Source organism: Schistocerca cancellata, chromosome 3, assembly GCF_023864275.1.
Source record: "Schistocerca cancellata isolate TAMUIC-IGC-003103 chromosome 3, iqSchCanc2.1, whole genome shotgun sequence".
Classification (NCBI taxonomy): Eukaryota; Metazoa; Arthropoda; class Insecta; order Orthoptera; family Acrididae; genus Schistocerca; species Schistocerca cancellata.
The window spans coordinates 732,031,477-732,054,772 of record NC_064628.1 but is presented as its reverse complement, the minus strand read 5'-3'; the positions used below and the strand labels follow the sequence as shown (position 1 = coordinate 732,054,772).

General features: G+C 45.1%; 2 non-coding genes across 2 annotated transcripts; one reads left to right on the top strand and one right to left on the bottom strand.

Moving 5' to 3' along the window:
* Window positions 1–12,606: 12,606 nt before the first annotated feature.
* Trnas-uga (transfer RNA serine (anticodon UGA)) lies at window positions 12,607–12,680 on the bottom strand. Its single transcript has one exon. It is a non-coding gene; the product is annotated as a tRNA-Ser (tRNA).
* A 4,609-nt stretch (window positions 12,681–17,289) lies between these two features.
* On the top strand, window positions 17,290–17,363 carry Trnas-cga (transfer RNA serine (anticodon CGA)). The gene has a single exon. It is a non-coding gene; the product is annotated as a tRNA-Ser (tRNA).
* The last annotated feature ends 5,933 nt before the right edge of the window (window positions 17,364–23,296 follow it).

Below are 23,296 nucleotides of genomic sequence, written 5' to 3'. Positions count from 1 at the left end.
TCAGGTCTTGACCTGACGTTATGGGAAAGCACACTTTGGTTCCATAGGTGGCGAAAGAGCAGACTTAAGATGCAGACTCTGAGGATTTACGGAGAGGTCTTTGGAGAAGACGCTATTACAGGTCGACGCCGGCTACCTCAGACTCCGGCAAGAATACGTTGTAGTAGGACTTGATAAGCATGTTGACTGACTGACTTCATGCAAGTCATGAGCTCTCGAATGGCAGCTGTGAGACAGTTATATGTTAGCTCTCAGTTACCGTCTACCTCTCGCCTTGCAATCGCTGCATATTAGTTGTTCAGTTTCGTGATAGAACAATGCTGGTGGGACATCGTTGTATTCAAGCTATTGCACCCATCCATCTCACAACTATGCTAACAATCAGATATAGAAATTGATTTGAACACCCATGTACTGCTTGATCCACATGTGCTTGCGACGAATGTCTATTCCATCAGTATTTAACATGCTAATTATGATATAAACTGTCAATGGATTTTACTCATTAATTTATCATGACGCATAGGCAGAAGTATACGATGTTCATTGAGATCCACTCCATGTACAGGATTCACGGCCACATAACCTATTGCTTTCTTTAAATTCTGTTGCACAGCTTCATTAATCTCCACTAGAAGCTGAGAAGCGATCTGACCATTTAGCTGCATCGGTCAGATCATCTAGGTAAAATCCTAAATAGCTCGTAGTTTCACTCAGTATTCAGAGAATTGGTAATTAGCTGATAAAAATGTAATTTACTGATGCTCCAGAAGTGTACAAATACTTGACCTACTTAAAATGTTTAATTAAGCCATTCTGATAAACTGTAACATTTTAATGGCCTCCGGCCGGGGTGGCCGAGCGGTTCTAGGCGCTAAAGTCTGGAACCGCGCGACCGCTACGGTCGCAGGTTCGAATACTGCCTCGGGCATGGATGTGTGTGATGCACTTGGGTTAGTTAAGTTTAAGTAGTTCTGTAACAGCATGCGTTCTGAGAAATGATAAGTTCACAAAGGTACAGGTATCACATTGGAACAACCGAAATAAAATGTTCAAACGTACCTACGTTCTGTATTTTAATTTAAAAAACCTACATGTTACCAACTGTTCGTCTAAAATTGTGAGCCACATGTTGGTGACTATTACAGCACCATATATCAAAATGCGAAAGAAGTGGTCCAACTAAAACAAACATATTTCTTTACGTACTACACGAATATGTTATAAAAAACGGGGGTTCCTATTTTAAAAAAACGTCCTATTTTAAAAAAAACGCAGTCGATATCAGTTTGACCTATGTCAGCGAAATCTAGCGGGCCAACCAAGCGCCATCTGGTTTCCCCTTCAAGCTAGACAAGTTTAGTTCTTTGTAGTTTTTTTACGCTTATTTCGTGAGATATTTGCCCTGGTCACGATCAATGGACCACCCTGTATATCTCTCCCGAATATGCTGATATTGTCTTAACACGATTTCTCGGCGCTACTGCTATAATTTCAAGCTCGTGGTATAATATGTAGGAATTTAGCACTTAAAACTTTTGACATATGACTTTTTCTAACTCCGCTTGTTGGTGCTGCAGCACTTTCTCTTATACTTTACAACAATATTTCCATCCTTTTTTCAAAATGTAGTTAATAAATCTATAATTTGCTATCTGTGATAACATTAATTTCAATAGTAAGACAAACGGTACACACTAAAGTTAGGATCAGATTATGACGTTGCGAAGAAAGATGTCAATAAACCAATGGAGGTGCGTAACGAACTTATGGTATACGTGATATTTCACAAAAAATTGTCTTAACGTACGGTATAAAAGCTGAAGTGTGATTCTCTTATGACTAAAAGAAATGCAAGTGATATCCTGCGATACTCTATGAAAGCAAAATTTAAGCTTTAAGCAAATGCCTAAGCTGCGTTTGTTATGCAAATTGAATAAGTGGAATGGTGGGCGGAAGGACAACTGATGCTGTCTGTATTGATAGTTGAAGTATGTACTTTTTGAAACTATGGCAATATCCCAATGTGCACCCTTTTAAGACTATAGCATTATACAATCCATGTTTAAAAAGGCCTCATTTTGAAGCGCCGTGTGTATATCTTGAGGCAAATCAGTCTATTTATGAAATAGTTCTTTTTTCCTTAACCTTGGCCCTACAACTGTGGAATGTGATGAAATTTTGGTCTCTCTGAAAAGGGAAAGAAGCAAACTAACATATATCTGTTCACCAAGGCAAGATGAAAGCCAGCCGGAGTGGCCGAGTGGTTCTAGGCGCTGCAGTCTGGAACCACGCGACCACTGCGATCGCAGGTCCGAATCCTGCCTCGGGCATGGATGTGTTTGATGTCCTTAGGTTAGTTAGGCTTAAGTAGTTCTAAGTACTAGGGGACTGATGGCCACAGCAGTTAAGTCCCATAGTGCTCAGAGCCATTTGAAGCATATGAACGAGATGAAAACAGTACAGCAGGTCAGCAGAAAGTTTTATGTAGTGGAAATGAAAACAGAAAACTTCTTTTACTTGAAGTGCAAAACACGCAGAAGTAAGAAAATATAAGGGAGGAGTACCAGGTGGACCTGAACAGCAAAGAAAATGGTCTAACAATGCAATTAAAGTATTTACTATAGAGTGATCTTAAGTGTACAGAGGCTTAGTTTAGGAGGTACAATACTGGTCTCCCATTATCCTATTCCGCAGACTCTGCATCAAGATGAATTTGAAATACACTCTCACAAATCGAAAAATCTTCAGGAGATGATGAACTACGTCCCAGCAATTTAATATGAGAACTGTAACAATATGTAGAGTTGCCAGACAGAAGTTGCAATGAGTGTGAGATGAAGACTTGGAGAAAGAAGAGGAAGCCGTCAGTGACAGGAATGAGGAGACTGGAAATGCACAATACAATGGCAAAGCATCATGGGTCTTGCCAATAAAGCACATTCTTCAAGAGAAACACAGAAGGAAATGATTATGTTTCTATACAAACTAATTGTGAGGGAATTATAGAAAGTTGCTATGAACAAACTCCCACCTGTGTTGCAACCACACCAATAAATTTCAGTTTTCGTAATTTTTTTATTTTCTACATACCGGTTTTCTTCCGCTTATTGTATTAATTTCCCTTTAATTACTCAAGCACCGTTCTTTTATTGTGAAAGTGTAGTGTACCGTGTATATCATACGTGTTGCACCAAAAAATTTACAAAATGTAGCACACTAAATAAAACGTACGCATACATATTAGTAAGGCACTAGACGCAATAGTCTCACTTGAACTATAGGCGTATGCAGATGTCCAATTCATCTTTGGTTCAACAGCTAAGCAGTAATCTGCTGTGTGGTCGGAATACTCGTAATGCCTCTTCTTGTACTGTTAATGATGATTTGGATCACATCGGCTACCACAGGTTCTTTGCAGTCGATGTATATGTGCCCTGTGTCTTTCAGTATTTGCTGCAACAAGTCATGGTAACAGTTCCACACTTCTGCCGATACCACTGCCCCCTCCTCTATTACAGCATCATCAACTACACCACCAACAAAGGGCAAATTCTATACCACACAGAGTTCACCACCAAACCGCCGTTCCCTTTGATCGGTTTTACCAACCAGAACTCTGCCGTTCTCTTGCTCTACTGGGTCCCAGCTCGTACTCACCACAATAACACGGACTGCTGCAGCAGACTTATGTTGGCAATTACTTCAAAAATAATTTTCTAAATGTTATTATGTCTGGGGATGACAAATGCTAACGCATTTGGACACACACTAGTGTATGTACGAGATTCAGGAAACCTTATAATTTTAATGGTGGCTCAACAGTACGAATAGTCCGACAAAAAGAAGTACCAAAGGAAGTAAACTTCAACAGAGAATCTCCAGCACTGCCTACTAGAACAACTTGCTGTCCTGCTCCCTTCTACTGAAGGAGTTAGGACCGACCCAAACAAGGAAGGAGGGAAGTTGCAGTGGCCAGTACCAGGAGTCTAAATTCATCAGTACAAAACACTTTCTAATTTACTGACCATATTATTTCAAAAAAGAAAATAAACATAACTTAACTTGCTTTCTGTGCCTTCTACATGCAAACTGATGTTTTAATTACAAGAAAAAGACGAGTACACATACGTGACTGGTCATCGATGTTCAAAGGAACCAGATAGAGAAGGAAAAGTGTTTGCTCAGTGAAAGTGAAGAAGAAGTACAGGTTCTGCTAAATGAAATAAGAAATTTAATGAGTATAGAGTATGGATGGAGAGTAAAACCAAGAAAGATGGAAGTAGTAAGAAGTAGCGAGAAACAGGTTTTGTGATCACGAAGTAAATGAAGTTAAGGAATTCTGCTGTCTAGCTAGAAAAATAGCCCATTATGGATGGAAAAATGAGGACACAAAAAGCAGCTTAGCACTCGAAAAAGGGCATTCCTGGCCAAGAGATTTCTGCTAGCGTCAAATACAGGCCACAATTTATGGAAGGAATTTCTGAGGATGTACGTTTGCAGGGCAGCATTGTAAGCCAGTGAAGCATAGATGGTGGGAAAACAGGCAAGAAAGAGAATCGAAGCATTTGAGATGACGTGTTACACAAGACTGTTGAAAATTAAGTGGTCTGATAAGGTAGAGAATGAGGAGGTCCTCTGGAGAATCTACGAGGTAAGAAATATGTTAAAACAAGTCTGACCAGAAGAAGGGAAAGTGTGGTAGTACATAATTTAAGACAACATGGAGTAACTTGCATGGTGCTAGAGGGAGCTGTAGAGGATGAAAACAGTAGAAGGTAACTGAGGTCGAAGATTGCGAGAGCTACTTTGAGATGAAGAGGTTGGCATACGAGAAGAATTCGTGGCAGGCCGAATCAAACAAGTCAGAAAACTGATGACGTGAAGAAAACGTACTTCTGATCTTCACAACCTCTTTGCCACTGTTTGTCAATGATATACAAGTCTTACAATACTCAGACGACGAATTCACATATTACAAAGATAGTACTTTTAAGTCCTGTCATATGAAAATTTATACCACTCTTCAACGTCTGAATGAATGATGTAGAAAAAGTGGCATCGGTATCTCTTACAGCAAGTCTACTCTAACGATCTTTGCTTGCCAAAGCACTTCACTACTCTTTAACAATGCAGCTGTGACTAAATAATATTACAATTGCAAAAAGAAACACAATATCTTGGGTTCATTATCGATGGTAAACTATGATGGGATCATCATACTAATCATATCATTAGTAGGATTGAAATAGCTCCGACTGGAGTATGATGGAGGTGTAATCGACGGATAGCGTTGACTTTATACAGGGCGTATTATAGTATTTGAGTTGTAGCATCGCCTTTTAGTACCTGAATAGTGTAAATTCGCGTAGTCATCTGTCATCTGTTTTAGTTTTGAACGGCCAGTGTCGGTTGGTCAGTCAGTGTGCTCCCTGCCGCCGTTGGATAAGCAGCTGCAGCAGCAAGTCGTATACTCTGAGCTCACTTGTTTGTTACATAGTTTAATTCTTAATTTCTTTGCGTGTTTTTGGTACTTGAATTGTTTGATTCATAAATTTCGGGCGTGTTATAGTATTTGAGAGTTGTAGCATCGCGTTTTAGTACTCGAATAGTGTTAAATCGCGTAGTCTCCTTCCGCCGCCGAGCAGTGTGTCAGCAGTGCACAAGTGGCAGCATTACTGCATTTACTAGGCAATCTTGTATTTTAATAACCGTTTCAATTTTGTGTCGTTTTGTTTGCGCTCTCTGTAGATTAGTTCAGACGTTCTTTGCACAACAGTTTTTAGCATGGATAGGGACTGCAACTGCTGTGTTCGGATGCAGGCTGAGTTGGCATCCCTTCGCTCCCAGCTTCAGGCAGTGTTGGCTTCGGTCACACAGCTTGAGGCTGTTGCCAATGGGCATCACTGTGGGGGACCGGATGGGGGTTTGTCGGGGACGGCCAGCTCGTCCCACGCATCCCCCGATCGGACTACGACTGTGGTTGCCCGGGATACTGCCCGCATTGAGGCTGATCCCTCACCTGTGGTAGAGTGGGAGGTCGAGGTGTGGCAGGGGGCGAAAGACATTCCGGAGGGCTGAACGGAAGGCCTCTCCAGTTTGTCTGACGAACCGGTTTCAGGCTCTGTCTCAGGCTGATACTGATCTTCGGCCTGACATGGCTGCTTGTCCTGTTCCAGAGGTTGCCCCTCAGTCTGCAAGATCCGGGCAGTCGCAGAGGGTGGGCTTACTGGTAGTTGGGAGCTCCAACGTCAGGCGCGTAATGGGGCCCCTTAGGGATATGGCAGCAAGGGAGGGGAAGAAAACCAAAGTGCACTCCGTGTGCATACCGGGGGGAGTCATTCCAGATGTGGAAAGGGTACTTCCGGATGCCATGAAGGGTACAGGGTGCACCCATCTGCAGGTGGTCGCTCATGTCGGCACCAATGATGTGTGTCGCTATGGATCGGAGGAAATCCTCTCTGGCTTCCGGCGGCTATCTGATTTGGTGAAGACTGCCAGTCTCGCTAGCGGGATGAAAGCAGAGCTCACCATCTGCAGCATCGTCGACAGGACTGACTGCGGACCTTTGGTACAGAGCCGAGTGGAGGGTCTGAATCAGAGGCTGAGACGGTTCTGCGACCATGTGGGCTGCAGATTCCTCGACTTGCGCCATAGGGTGGTGGGGTTTCGGGTTCCGCTGGATAGGTCAGGAGTCCACTACACGCAACAAGCGGCTACACGGGTAGCAGGGGTTGTGTGGCGTGGGCTGGGCAGTTTTTTAGGTTAGATGGCCTCGGGCAAGTGCAGAAAGGGCAACAGCCTCAACGGGTGCGGGGCAAAGTCAGGACATGCGGGGACCAAGCAGCAATCGGTATTGTAATTGTAAACTGTCGAAGCTGCGTTGGTAAAGTACCGGAACTTCAAGCGCTGATAGAAAGCACCGAAGCTGAAATCGTTATAGGTACAGAAAGCTGGCTGAAGCCAGAGATAAATTCTGCCGAAATTTTTACAAAGGCACAGACGGTGTTTAGAAAGGATAGATTGCATGCAACCGGTGGTGGAGTGTTCGTCGCTGTTAGTAGTAGTTTATCCTGTAGTGAAGTAGAAGTGGATAGTTCCTGTGAATTATTATGGGTGGAGGTTACACTCAACAACCGAGCTAGGTTAATAATTGGCTCCTTTTACCGACCCCCCGACTCAGCAGTATTAGTGGCAGAACAACTGAGAGAAAATTTGGAATACATTTCACATAAATTTTCTCAGCATGTTATGGTTTTAGGTGGAGATTTCAATTTACCAGATATAGACTGGGACACTCAGATGTTTAGGACGGGTGGTAGGGACAGAGCATCGAGTGACATTATACTGAGTGCACTATCCGAAAATTACCTCGAGCAATTAAACAGAGAACCGACTCGTGGAGATAACATCTTGGACCTACTGATAACAAACAGACCCGAACTTTTCGACTCTGTAAGTGCAGAACAGGGAATCAGTGATCATAAGGCCGTTGCAGCATCCCTGAATATGGAAGTTAATAGAAATATAAAAAAAGGGAGGAAGGTTTATCTGTTTAGCAAGAGTAATAGAAGGCAGATTTCAGACTACCTAACAGATCAAAACGAAAATTTCTGTTCCGACACTGACAATGTTGAGTGTTTATGGAAAAAGTTCAAGGCAATCGTACAATGCGTTTTAGACAGGTACGTGCCGAGTAAAACTGTGAGGGACGGGAAAAACCCACCGTGGTACAACAACAAAGTTAGGAAACTACTGCGAAAGCAAAGAGAGATTCACTCCAAGTTTAAACGCAGCCAAAACCTCTCAGACAAACAGAAGCTAAACGATGTCAAAGTTAGCGTAAGGAGGGCTATGCGTGAAGCGTTCAGTGAATTCGAAAGTAAAATACTAGGTACCGACTTGACAGAAAATCCTAGGAAGTTCTGGTCTTACGTTAAATCATTAATTGGCTCGAAACATCATGTCCAGACACTCCGGGATGATGATGGCATTGAAACAGAGGATAACAAGCGTAAAGCTGAAATACTAAACACCTTTTTCCAAAGCTGTTTCACAAAAGAAGACCGCACTGCAGTTCCTTCTCTAAATCCTCGCACCAACGAAAAAATGGCTGACATCGAAATAAGTGTCCAAGGAATAGAAAAGCAACTGGAATCACTCAACAGAGGAAAGTCTACTGGACCTGACGGGATACCAATTCGATTCTACACAGAGTACGCGAAAGAACTTGCCCCGCTTCTAACAGCCGTGTACCGCAAGTCTCTAGAGGAACAGAAGGTTCCAAATGATTGGAAAAGAGCACAGGTAGTCCCAGTCTTCAAGAAGGGTCGTCGAGCAGATGCGCAAAACTATAGACCTATATCTCTGACGTCGATCTGTTGTAGAATTTTAGAACATGTCTTTTGCTCGAGTATCATGTCGTTTTTGGAAACTCAGAATCTACTATGTAGGAATCAACATGGATTCCGGAAACAGCGATCGTGTGAAACCCAACTCGCTTTATTTGTTCATGAGACCCAGAAAATATTAGATACGGGCTCCCAGGTAGATGCTATTTTTCTTGACTTCCGGAAGGCGTTCGATACAGTTCCGCACTGTCGCCTGATAAACAAAGTAAGAGCCTACGGAATATCAGACCAGCTGTGAGGCTGGATTGAAGAGTTTTTAGCAGACAGAACACAGCATGTTGTTATCAACGGAGAGACGTCTACAGACGTTAAAGTAACCTCTGGCGTGCCACAGGGGAGTGTTATGGGACCATTGCTTTTCACAATATATATAAATGACCTAGTAGATAGTGTCGGAAGTTCCATGCGGCTTTTCGCGGATGATGCTGTAGTATACAGAGAAGTTGCAGCATTAGAAAATTGTAGCGAAATGCAGGAAGATCTGCAACGGATAGGCACTTGGTGCAGGGAGTGGCAACTGACCCTTAATATAGACAAATGTAATGTATTGCGAATACATAGAAAGAAGGATCCTTTATTGTATGATTATGTGATAGCGGAACAAACACTGGTAGCAGTTACTTCTGTAAAATATCTGGGAGTATGCGTGCGGAACGATTTGAAGTGGAATGATCATATAAAATTAATAGTTGGTAAGGCGGGTACCAGGTTGAGATTCATTGGGAGAGTCCTCAGAAAATGTAGTCCATCAACAAAGGATGGTGGCTTACAAAACACTCGTTCGACCTATACTTGAGTATTGCTCATCAGTGTGGGATCCGTACCAGATCGGGTTGACGGAGGAGATAGAGAAGATCCAAAGAAGAGCGGCGCGTTTCGTCACAGGGTTATTTGGTAACCGTGATAGCGTTACGGAGATGTTTAACAAACTCAAGTGGCAGACTCTGCAAGAGAGGCGCTCTGCATCGCGGTGTAGCTTGCTCGCCAGGTTTCGAGAGGGTGCGTTTCTGGATGAGGTATCGAATATATTGCTTCCCCCTACTTATACCTCCCGAGGAGATCACGAATGTAAAATGAGAGAGATTAGAGCGCGCACAGAGGCTTTCAGACAGTCGTTCTTCCCGCGAGCCATACGCGACTGGAACAGGAAAGGGAGGTAATGACAGTGGCACGTAAAGTGCCCTCCGCCACACACCGTTGGGTGGCTTGCGGAGTATAAATGTAGATGTAGATGTAGATGTCCCCACTAAAGACACACTCTGATTATAGACACGTGTGCTATGGATCAGTTTCAGACAGCACGCTCCAGCGAATCGACGTTGTGCAGTAAAAAGCTTTGCGTATAGTTATTGGGGAGTGTAAGTTAGTCTCAACCTTCGCATTACTGGTTGAAGCGAGTGAAGCACCGTAACAGCTGGGACGAATATTCCTTTGCAAGAAATTCCTCCTTCGGCTCTGTTTCGACAAATATGTAACCCTTTACGAAAAATATCCGGGAATTAACTCCTACCCTGTGGCTTAAGTAAATTCCACCTGTCGGGTTGAATATATGAAGATACAGACACTAAGGCACAAGGTGTGTGTAAGTACTCTGCCACCGCACTGCGACTGGCCATACGTAATGGCGACCCTGCAGATTGACACCAGTACCACATCTGATTGTAAACGATCTTAATGGGTGTACCAACTCCAAAGTTATTGACGTCGTGCTCCGCAAAGTAACAATCTCTAAATCGTGACGGTACTGCTGAAAGACCAATCTGGGTTACCTGTAATTGAACAAGTAGATGTCCTAGCAAGGCAAAAATCTCTAAATGGAAATGTTAGATATAATAAACTCATTCTCACAGATATTATACCAGTTGTTTAGAAGGCGTTTTGCACTGAACTGGCAAGAGGAATCGCTGTGGGCATCTAAAATCAAAGGCAGTCGCTACTCGCTAATTCATGCCACAATTCCAAGAGACCCAAGTTATAATAAGACACAAACATCGAGGAGCCACACGACAGTTACACTCCTTTTGTCAGCTCAACTTCAATACCACTACCGCACGATGTGTTTGTGGAGAGGAAGAAGATACAAACCATCTGTTCCTACTATGTACTCGGAACACGCATCATATAAAATCACTCGCAAGTAATATCCAGGCACTTGGTCACCAGTTTCCTAGCAGCCTTCCAACCTTGTTAGCGTAAAATTATATAACAATGTATAAAACATTGTACGAGTTCGTAAACAGTGGCAACTTCCCGATATAGGTCCTTGCGCTGCTAATTTAATACTCTTGGTAATTAAAATTCCACGGGATGACCAAATGACAGTATTCCTTACAAAAATAACCAGGCGTTGAAGTTTTTGATGTCTGAAGGTGGGTGTAATCCGGAAACGCGTAACATGTTCTGATAAAAGAGTCATTTGAACATCTCATGACTTAATTGCGATTGTACAGCAATGGTTGCCAATTTTTAACAGGCCTCAGACGATATTTTATGACCTGTATATCACGAATAATATTCAAAACTTCACAACAAAACCGGTACCTTAAGGCTTCTTGCAGTCCTTCCTTGCATTTCACCTCTCAGCCTCTGACATCCTCTTCGCTTGCTGTGTCTTGATGTACGTAAATATGAGAATCAGCCTTAATTTTCTTGTTTTCAGTAAGTATTAATACTGTAGTTCTATTTGTCTTCTGTAACATATGTAATAGCACATGTTGTGCACACAAGGCTACCGCAAGACAAGAGTGCCATAAAAAGATAAAAATATTTTTATCAACAAAGTGCACTTTAAATGGTATTAAGGAGTTCATAAATATTTTATTTGCCCTATTAAAATGCTCCTGTAGCGAACCTGTAAGGGAAGTAAGGCTGGAAATGTAGCTGTGCAAATTTAACGCATCTTTCTTTGATTTACCTAGAAAATATTCTAGAATGAGATTTTCACTCTGCAGCGGAGTGTGCGCTGATATGAAACTTCCTGGCAGATTAAAACTGTGTGCCCGACCGAGACTCGAACTCGGGACCTTTGCCTTTCGCGGGCAAGTGCTCTACCACTGAGCTACCGAAGCACGACTCACGTCCGGTACTCACAGCTTTACTTCTGCCAGTACCTCGTCTCCTACCTTCCAAACTTTACAGAAGCTCTCCTGCGAAACTTGCAGAACTAGCACTCCTGAAAGAAAGGATATTGCGGAGACATGGCTTAGCCACAGCCTGGGGGATGTTTCCAGAATGAGATTTTCACTCTGCAGCGGAGTGTGCGCTGATATGAAACTTCCTGGCAGATTAAAACTGTGTGCCCGACCGAGACTCGAACTCGGGACCTTTGCCTTTCGCGGGCAAGTGCTCTACCACTGAGCTACCGAAGCACGACTCACGTCCGGTACTCACAGCTTTACTTCTGCCAGTACCTCGTCTCCTACCTTCCAAACTTTACAGAAGCTCTCCTGCGAAACTTGCAGAACTAGCACTCCTGAAAGAAAGGATATTGCGGAGACATGGCTTAGCCACAGCCTGGGGGATGTTTCCAGAATGAGATTTTCACTCTGCAGCGGAGTGTGCGCTGATATGAAACTTCCTGGCAGATTAAAACTGTGTGCCCGACCGAGACTCGAACTCGGGACCTTTGCCTTTCGCGGGCAAGTGCTCTACCACTGAGCTACCGAAGCACGACTCACGTCCGGTACTCACAGCTTTACTTCTGCCAGTACCTCGTCTCCTACCTTCCAAACTTTACAGAAGCTCTCCTGCGAAACTTGCAGAACTAGCACTCCTGAAAGAAAGGATATTGCGGAGACATGGCTTAGCCACAGCCTGGGGGATGTTTCCAGAATGAGATTTTCACTCTGCAGCGGAGTGTGCGCTGATATGAAACTTCCTGGCAGATTAAAACTGTGTGCCCGACCGAGACTCGAACTCGGGACCTTTGCCTTTCGCGGGCAAGTGCTCTACCACTGAGCTACCGAAGCACGACTCACGTCCGGTACTCACAGCTTTACTTCTGCCAGTACCTCGTCTCCTACCTTCCAAACTTTACAGAAGCTCTCCTGCGAAACTTGCAGAACTAGCACTCCTGAAAGAAAGGATATTGCGGAGACATGGCTTAGCCACAGCCTGGGGGATGTTTCCAGAATGAGATTTTCACTCTGCAGCGGAGTGTGCGCTGATATGAAACTTCCTGGCAGATTAAAACTGTGTGCCCGACCGAGACTCGAACTCGGGACCTTTGCCTTTCACGGGCAAGTGCTCTACCACTGAGCTACCGAAGCACGACTCACGTCCGGTACTCACAGCTTTACTTCTGCCAGTACCTCGTCTCCTACCTTCCAAACTTTACAGAAGCTCTCCTGCGAAACTTGCAGAACTAGCACTCCTGAAAGAAAGGATATTGCGGAGACATGGCTTAGCCACAGCCTGGGGGATGTTTCCAGAATGAGATTTTCACTCTGCAGCGGAGTGTGCGCTGATATGAAACTTCCTGGCAGATTAAAACTGTGTGCCCGACCGAGACTCGAACTCGGGACCTTTGCCTTTCGCGGGCAAGTGCTCTACCACTGAGCTACCGAAGCACGACTCACGTCCGGTACTCACAGCTTTACTTCTGCCAGTACCTCGTCTCCTACCTTCCAAACTTTACAGAAGCTCTCCTGCGAAACTTGCAGAACTAGCACTCCTGAAAGAAAGGATATTGCGGAGACATGGCTTAGCCACAGCCTGGGGGATGTTTCCAGAATGAGATTTTCACTCTGCAGCGGAGTGTGCGCTGATATGAAACTTCCTGGCAGATTAAAACTGCGTGCCCGACCGAGACTCGAACTCGGGACCTTTGCCTTTCGCGGGCAAGTGCTCTACCACTCAGCTACCGAAGCACGACTCACGTCCGGTACTCACAGCATTACTTCTGCCAGTACCTCGTCTCCTACCTTCCAAACTTTACAGAAGCTCTCCTGCGAAACTTGCAGAACTAGCACTCCTGAAAGAAAGGATATTGCGGAGACATGGCTTAGCCACAGCCTGGGGGATGTTTCCAGAATGAGATTTTCACTCTGCAGCGGAGTGTGCGCTGATATGAAACTTCCTGGCAGATTAAAACTGTGTGCCCGACCGAGACTCGAACTCGGGACCTTTGCCTTTCGCGGGCAAGTGCTCTACCACTGAGCTACCGAAGCACGACTCACGTCCGGTACTCACAGCTTTACTTCTGCCAGTACCTCGTCTCCTACCTTCCAAACTTTACAGAAGCTCTCCTGCGAAACTTGCAGAACTAGCACTCCTGAAAGAAAGGATATTGCGGAGACATGGCTTAGCCACAGGCTGGGGGATGTTTCCAGAATGAGATTTTCACTCTGCAGCGGAGTGTGCGCTGATATGAAACTTCCTGGCAGATTAAAACTGTGTGCCCGACCGAGACTCGAACTCGGGACCTTTGCCTTTCGCGGGCAAGTGCTCTACCACTGAGCTACCGAAGCACGACTCACGTCCGGTACTCACAGCTTTACTTCTGCCAGTACCTCGTCTCCTACCTTCCAAACTTTACAGAAGCTCTCCTGCGAAACTTGCAGAACTAGCACTCCTGAAAGAAAGGATATTGCGGAGACATGGCTTAGCCACAGCCTGGGGGATGTTTCCAGAATGAGATTTTCACTCTGCAGCGGAGTGTGCGCTGATATGAAACTTCCTGGCAGATTAAAACTGTGTGCCCGACCGAGACTCGAACTCGGGACCTTTGCCTTTCGCGGGCAAGTGCTCTACCACTGAGCTACCGAAGCACGACTCACGTCCGGTACTCACAGCTTTACTTCTGCCAGTACCTCGTCTCCTACCTTCCAAACTTTACAGAAGCTCTCCTGCGAAACTTGCAGAACTAGCACTCCTGAAAGAAAGGATATTGCGGAGACATGGCTTAGCCACAGCCTGGGGGATGTTTCCAGAATGAGATTTTCACTCTGCAGCGGAGTGTGCGCTGATATGAAACTTCCTGGCAGATTAAAACTGTGTGCCCGACCGAGACTCGAACTCGGGACCTTTGCCTTTCGCGGGCAAGTGCTCTACCACTGAGCTACCGAAGCACGACTCACGTCCGGTACTCACAGCTTTACTTCTGCCAGTACCTCGTCTCCTACCTTCCAAACTTTACAGAAGCTCTCCTGCGAAACTTGCAGAACTAGCACTCCTGAAAGAAAGGATATTGCGGAGACATGGCTTAGCCACAGCCTGGGGGATGTTTCCAGAATGAGATTTTCACTCTGCAGCGGAGTGTGCGCTGATATGAAACTTCCTGGCAGATTAAAACTGTGTGCCCGACCGAGACTCGAACTCGGGACCTTTGCCTTTCGCAGGCAAGTGCTCTACCACTGAGCTACCGAAGCACGACTCACGTCCGGTACTCACAGCTTTACTTCTGCCAGTACCTCGTCTCCTACCTTACAAACTTTACAGAAGCTCTCCTGCGAAACTTGCAGAACTAGCACTCCTGAAAGAAAGGATATTGCGGAGACATGGCTTAGCCACAGGCTGGGGGATGTTTCCAGAATGAGATTTTCACTCTGCAGCGGAGTGTGCGCTGGTATGAAACTTCCTGGCAGATTAAAACTGTGTGCCAGAGTGAAAATCTCATTCTGGAAACATCCCCCAGGCTGTGGCTAAGCCATGTCTCCGCAATATCCTTTCTTTCAGGAGTGCTAGTTCTGCAAGTTTCGCAGGAGAGCTTCTGTAAAGTTTGGAAGGTAGGAGACGAGGTACTGGCAGAAGTAAAGCTGTGAGTACCGGACGTGAGTCGTGCTTCGGTAGCTCAGTGGTAGAGCACTTGCCCGCGAAAGGCAAAGGTCCCGAGTTCGAGTCTCGGTCGGGCACACAGTTTTAATCTGCCAGGAAGTTTCATATCAGCGCACACTCCGCTGCAGAGTGAAAATCTCATTCTGGAAACATCCCCCAGGCTGTGGCTAAGCCATGTCTCCGCAATATCCTTTCTTTCAGGAGTGCTAGTTCTGCAAGTTTCGCAGGAGAGCTTCTGTAAAGTTTGGAAGGTAGGAGACGAGGTACTGGCAGAAGTAAAGCTGTGAGTACCGGACGTGAGTCGTGCTTCGGTAGCTCAGTGGTAGAGCACTTGCCCGCGAAAGGCAAAGGTCCCGAGTTCGAGTCTCGGTCGGGCACACAGTTTTAATCTGCCAGGAAGTTTCATATCAGCGCACACTCCGCTGCAGAGTGAAAATCTCATTCTGGAAACATCCCCCAGGCTGTGGCTAAGCCATGTCTCCGCAATATCCTTTCTTTCAGGAGTGCTAGTTCTGCAAGTTTCGCAGGAGAGCTTCTGTAAAGTTTGGAAGGTAGGAGACGAGGTACTGGCAGAAGTAAAGCTGTGAGTACCGGACGTGAGTCGTGCTTCGGTAGCTCAGTGGTAGAGCACTTGCCCGCGAAAGGCAAAGGTCCCGAGTTCGAGTCTCGGTCGGGCACACAGTTTTAATCTGCCAGGAAGTTTCATATCAGCGCACACTCCGCTGCAGAGTGAAAATCTCATTCTGGAAACATCCCCCAGGCTGTGGCTAAGCCATGTCTCCGCAATATCCTTTCTTTCAGGAGTGCTAGTTCTGCAAGTTTCGCAGGAGAGCTTCTGTAAAGTTTGGAAGGTAGGAGACGAGGTACTGGCAGAAGTAAAGCTGTGAGTACCGGACGTGAGTCGTGCTTCGGTAGCTCAGTGGTAGAGCACTTGCCCGCGAAAGGCAAAGGTCCCGAGTTCGAGTCTCGGTCGGGCACACAGTTTTAATCTGCCAGGAAGTTTCATATCAGCGCACACTCCGCTGCAGAGTGAAAATCTCATTCTGGAAACATCCCCCAGGCTGTGGCTAAGCCATGTCTCCGCAATATCCTTTCTTTCAGGAGTGCTAGTTCTGCAAGTTTCGCAGGAGAGCTTCTGTAAAGTTTGGAAGGTAGGAGACGAGGTACTGGCAGAAGTAAAGCTGTGAGTACCGGACGTGAGTCGTGCTTCGGTAGCTCAGTGGTAGAGCACTTGCCCGCGAAAGGCAAAGGTCCCGAGTTCGAGTCTCGGTCGGGCACACAGTTTTAATCTGCCAGGAAGTTTCATATCAGCGCACACTCCGCTGCAGAGTGAAAATCTCATTCTGGAAACATCCCCCAGGCTGTGGCTAAGCCATGTCTCCGCAATATCCTTTCTTTCAGGAGTGCTAGTTCTGCAAGTTTCGCAGGAGAGCTTCTGTAAAGTTTGGAAGGTAGGAGACGAGGTACTGGCAGAAGTAAAGCTGTGAGTACCGGACGTGAGTCGTGCTTCGGTAGCTCAGTGGTAGAGCACTTGCCCGCGAAAGGCAAAGGTCCCGAGTTCGAGTCTCGGTCGGGCACACAGTTTTAATCTGCCAGGAAGTTTCATATCAGCGCACACTCCGCTGCAGAGTGAAAATCTCATTCTGGAAACATCCCCCAGGCTGTGGCTAAGCCATGTCTCCGCAATATCCTTTCTTTCAGGAGTGCTAGTTCTGCAAGTTTCGCAGGAGAGCTTCTGTAAAGTTTGGAAGGTAGGAGACGAGGTACTGGCAGAAGTAAAGCTGTGAGTACCGGACGTGAGTCGTGCTTCGGTAGCTCAGTGGTAGAGCACTTGCCCGCGAAAGGCAAAGATCCCGAGTTCGAGTCTCGGTCGGGCACACAGTTTTAATCTGCCAGGAAGTTTCATATCAGCGCACACTCCGCTGCAGAGTGAAAATCTCATTCTGGAAACATCCCCCAGGCTGTGGCTAAGCCATGTCTCCGCAATATCCTTTCTTTCAGGAGTGCTAGTTCTGCAAGTTTCGCAGGAGAGCTTCTGTAAAGTTTGGAAGGTAGGAGACGAGGTACTGGCAGAAGTAAAGCTGTGAGTACCGGACGTGAGTCGTGCTTCGGTAGCTCAGTGGTAGAGCATTTGCCCGCGAAAGGCAAAGGTCCCGAGTTCGAGTCTCGGTCGGGCACACAGTTTTAATCTGCCAGGAAGTTTCAGAAAATATTCTATTTTATTTCTTAACCATTTTCTTCTATGATTGGCACATTTTACCTGGTTTGGTATACGTATACCTCTGCTTCCAAGTGCCCTTGAGTTAGGTAACGAAAAAGCTTTGCTCGACTTCCAGCAATAGCTGAATAAGAAACTTGTAATCACTTCACAAATTATTTGCTTGTTAACATATTATCTACTGTGGACACCCTGCATATCTAATGAATCGCTAACGTCAGAGGCGACACTTATCGCGCGACGGTAAGGCCGCCAACCATAGACCAATGGAGGCGAGTGATATTTTGAACTTACACGCATCATAGGAAACGCCACAGATATAACGAATACATAACAATATGAAACCAGAGTGAAAAAAAAGTTCAGTAGTGCTCTCTATGAGCAACATAGTAGTAATAAAATCATGGGCTCTTTTTTTAGTGGTACAAGAAAGTAACGAAACAGCAAGTGTATCACATCAAAACTTCCAGTGACAAAGAGCTTAAATGGCACCGTTGTTCATTCTAAAGAGAAGTTCCCGTGAACTATCGTCCGTACAACCATTTTAGTCATGCAGTATCAGGCCAAATATGTGGCCCTCAAGTTACACCTCGTGAACGGTCACACTGATAAATACGCCAATGATTTTACTGACCCCACCTTCCTTGTACAAGGACAGAATATGGCAGTTACAGAACTCATGATTATATCAGTAGCAAAGCCTTTTCTGACCACCACCACGACGGAAGAGACATTTTACAGCAAAAAAATACAAAGTTACAAATAACAGGAGGCATTGATGTATGCCACTAATTTTCAGTTGGCAGAACGAGCACAAGAAGAAGGCTCATGGAGGTTCGCTGAAGCTCCCTCCACCTAAACCTCAATCTATCTCGTAACCACCTTAGCTCGTAGAAACTTGATTATTACGGGAATCTTCTACAAAAATAGCAGTACGTTAACGCCATTGCAAAAATGTCGTGCAAGGCGTCATGACTTCAATTTCGTCGACCCATTTAATTTATATGCCCTTAGATTTTTAGGACGAGCAACTAGAAACTTTCTACACCACTTGTACGTCTGATAATTAGTACACGAAGCACACAACACGTAACAACAGACCATAATAACAATAGAAATATATCCCAACAACAAATATAACACTTATGGGTTATTTTTGAAATTCTGATACAAGTTATTAATTCCATTTTGCAACGGCTTTTCTAAGTGGACGAAAGAGTAGAACAATTTTAATGGCTACCTCTTTCATACCGTGTTGTAACGTTCCCTGAAACAGTGAATAACACTAGTCAACAGTGGTTTTGCTACAGACATATAAAATTTAATTCTGCATTGTAATGTGACACAAAATGTGTCCATCACGTCAGGACTAAAAGTTATGACCCGCAAGTTATATAACATAGTTTAATTTGCTGTATGATTTTAAGTGATTTGTGTTTGAAAGGAGTGTGATAAAAATTAGTGCAGTGACCTTTTTTGCTCTTCGCTTTAATGTGAACTACTTTTTGAATGTAATATGTAGCATTAGTGTATTTTACATTTATTTAAACCCTCCAGTCACACACATTTGCTGACTTTTCCTTCTAGCCTTCTATACTATGTCTTTGAATTTTCCTTTTCTTTTTCAGCAAGTGATCTGGCTAAGTTCAGTGGAAAGAAAAGTGTTTTGTAAGCATTGTAAATACAACATGAAGAAATCAAAACGTGGATCTGTAATCCATCCCGATTCATTTTGTTGTATATGTGGTGATTTTACGACAAGGAAACAAAGACGACGATTTTCTAACCTACTGAAGACGTCGTGTGATTTATACTTCAAATGCCAACTGGGAGATCAGGATAAAAAATGGGCACCTCACATAACTTGCACTAGATGCAATTCTAAACTAACACAATGGCAGAAAGGAAAAGGAGAGCACTTACCATTTGGCATACTAATGATCTGGCCAGTGCCTCAAAATCATGCTGATGATATCTACGTCTGTTTCACTAATGTTACTGGTTTTTTCATCAAAGAAGAATGTTAAGGACCCCAACCTGCCCTCAGCAATTAGGCCTGATCCATAGGTGAAGACCTGCCAGTTCCGACTCCTCCACTAGTGGGGGAAGAAGTTCTTAATTCTGATCATGAATCTACAAACGCTGAGGAAGCACAATGTCAATCAAGTGAAGAGAAGCACTTTCCAGAAGAAAGACCACATTTAATTACTCAAGATCACTTGAATGACCTAGTTCGTCATTTATACTCATACAAGGAGCATGCAGAAATTTTATCTTCACGTCTTACGGAATGGAACTTACTTCATGAAGAAACAATTATTACTTACTTTAGGCAACGTAATAAAGATGTGATGACATATTACCGTATAGTGGGCTACGTTAGTGCTTGTAGTGATGTAGTAGGATTAATGAAACAGTTAAACATACCATACGATGCTGCTGAGTGGCACTGGTTTGTTGACGCTTCCAAGACAAGCGTGAAGGCTTTACTATTTGCATAATGGTAATATGTCTCCATCTGTACCTGTAGGCTACTCTGTGACTATTAAAGAGAACTATGTAAATATGTGAGAGATACTGGAAGCTATTAAGTGTAAGGAAGAAAACTGGAAAGTGGTGATCTTAAGGTGACTGGTTTACTAACTGGTCTCCAAAGTGGTTTCACAAAGTATTGCTGTTTTCTTTGTCTCTGGGACAGCCGTGCAACAGATAAACATTATACAGTTAATCAGTAGCCACCACGAGGAAAATTGGCTCCAGAGAGAGAAAATGTGAAATATGTACCTTTGGTGGATTCTCAAAATATATTCGTTCCCCCAGTGCATATTAACCTCGGCCTTATGAAGAATTTTGTCAAGAGAAAGGACACAAATGCTAATAGTTTCATGCATCAGGCACGGTAAGACACGGAAAAGTAAAAGTGTGGTGCAAAACGGGCAAAGATTTGTGGTCCGATATATATCGATCAAATTCAACTCCACCAAAATACACCTCAGGGGCTCAGCATTAGTATGTTGAGTACGGGCTTGGCAACTCCAGGGTTCCTGAGCTTGGGACTGGTAGGTGCCGCTAGTCTTCTATCGCTATAAGCTCTGGGAGTGCTTCAGCGACCACCATTCGGCGCGGCGGTGGAACGTTGTGTGTCACGGGGGATGGGGATCATGGCTTGACCGCCTAGATCACGAGGATGGTAAAAACCTGTATAAAAAAAAAACATCAATCTTAAGATGTGCTTCTCACTTATGGGATACTTGGCTGTTGAGGCATAACAGTTGTAAGGGGCGACCTCTGGGACACCTGCTGCACACTAGTTGCACAAGACTTACCCAATCAAGTGCGTCTCTGTCTGGGTGGAAATCTGTTCCCTAGTTGCTAGCTGGACGACGATGGGGCATCTTAATTATTTAAAAAATGTTCCCAATGGATCGTGTGGGCCTCTGGTGAGCAGTGTCACCCATCCCAGAAAGAGAAGCCGTGAGGGTACCTCTCCAGAGCACACTCCTAAGAAATACAGAATCAGTATAGGGCACAGGTGTGTCAAAATGTTTTGCTAAAGTGTCCCCATTCTGCATCCAGCAAGGTTTAGATGGTATTACAAGTGGTCTGAAGACAGCTAAACGACTTCGTAATGGTGCATTGTTGATTGATATGGCCACTTCTGGGCAAGTCCAGAGACTTCTAAAAGTAACTGCACTGGCTGAATATCCTATTACTGTTGAACTGCTTAAAATCTTAAATTCCAGCCGTGGAATGGTAACGTGTGAAGACTCCCTGGAAGAGGATATCAGTGGCTTACAACTGGAATTGGCAGACTGCAGCGTTATGGAAGTCCAAGATGTGAAGAAGGGAGTGAATGGGCAGCTTGTACCAACACCTACATTGATTCTAACTTTTATATACACAAAACCTACCCTGCCACATTGTGGAACGTCTCTTATACTTACCGATACGCCATTTTTTTCTAAATTCCAACCGATGTTTCAGGTGTCAACGATTTGCTCACACAAATTTTGCGTGTAATGTTCGTGCTACCTGTGGGAACTGTGGTCAAGCGGCTCATGAACCAGATGTGGAATTTTCATCTCCATCAGTGTGTGTTAATTCCTCTAACTCACATCCAGTCTGGAGTAGAGAATGCCTCATCTATAGGGACGAAAACAAATTTCAAGAACTTAAAATTACACGTCGCGTGTCATACGGCGAAAAAATGAAAATGTTTAAATCAATGCAACTCCCATCATTCGCTACCTGATTTGCCTCACCTGTGAAACATCCCATTGTTATGTTTAATGTGACTACACAAACCGAAGTGCCGATTGCCACTGACAAGGCGTGCTCCTGTTGCTGCACGTGCCAACAGCCAGCTCTGGTAACACTGGGCTTACCAGAGACTCAGTTACACAAGCTACTTAGACTGACAATGTGGAGCCATTGCCCCCAACAGCAACCATCGCCCCCAGCAACAACTGTCCCACCAGCGCCGACTGGTACACTCATTCAGGGGTCTTCCCTTGTTTCAGCTCAACAAGGGAAAGCCGAAGTCCAACTCAAGTGGAACATTTCCTAAAGCACCGGTAGTGAAACCGACTGCTGCTGCTGCTACTGACCATTTGGCAATGGATGTGGCTCCAATCGGCGAACCACCTAGTCCTACTAGTCCAGCACCTGTGACCTGGCGTTCCCCAGCAAGGTGCAAAGAGAAAGGATTGACAGACATTCCCAACAGATGATGGACATCCTGCAGTAGAATTTAAATAGCCTCAGAGTTCGCGTGGATGAACTAAAGTTCCTCAGCCAGATCAGACCAGCGTCTATGTGTCATCAGCAAACACATTTCCAGGAATCCGATGACCATGTGTTTAGGAGCTACCATCTATATCGCAAAGATGATCTTCGTGGCGACAGAGATCGGGGAGGAGTGGCAATGTTCTTCGGTGACACACTTTACTCCTCCCATGTAACCCTATAACCACACTACAGGCAGATGTTGTCACTGTGTACGTTGTGTCCTTTCAGGTAACCATTTGTTCTCTTTAACTTCCGCCACACGCGCCACTGGATGGCGAAGCACTTCTCCGAGCTGATCGACTGTTTGTGCTCTTAGCGGATTTTAATGACAATAATATTCTCTGGGGTAGTCTCTCCACCTGCCCGAGGGGACGAGTGGTTGAATGTGTTTTACGGCCTAACACCATGTGTTTCCTGAATACGTGCTCCGTGACACATTTATAACCGCGCGGGGTAGCCGCGCGATCTCAACCGTCTTGTCACGGACCGCGCGGCTCCCCCAGTTGGAGGTTCGATTTCTGCCTCGGTCGTGGGTGAGTGTGTCATCCTTAGCATAAGTAAGTTAGATTAAACAATGAGTAAGCTTAGGGACCGATGGCCTCAGCAGTTTGGTCCGACAAGACCTTACCATGAACTTCCACACATTTTTACACAGCAACAGGAACATTCTGCGCCTTTGATTTGATGGTTTTCTCTCCTGCACTAGCAGACTATCGAATGGGAGGTGGCAGACCACATCCACTCCAGTGACCGCTTTCCTATTAGTGTACGGCTTTTACAACAAATGGAGCCAGAGGGAACACCACCCAAGTGGCTGTTATCCAAGGCGAACTGGACGCTTTATAGCCAGCTGGCGGTGCTCGAGCACAGGGACAGCGTCCACGACTGGGTAAGTTACATTACCGATGTAACTCATGCTGCCGCTGATACATCTATACCTAAATCTTCAGGCCGTCACAAAGGGCCACCTCTTCCTTGGTGGAACGATCAGTGTCGTTGCGCTGTACCGCGCAGGCTGGCAGCGAAGCGCAGGTTCTGGCATAGTCCAACTGCAGGAAACCTTCGAGCCTTTCGGTTAGCGAGAGGCAAAGCCGGACGGACGGTG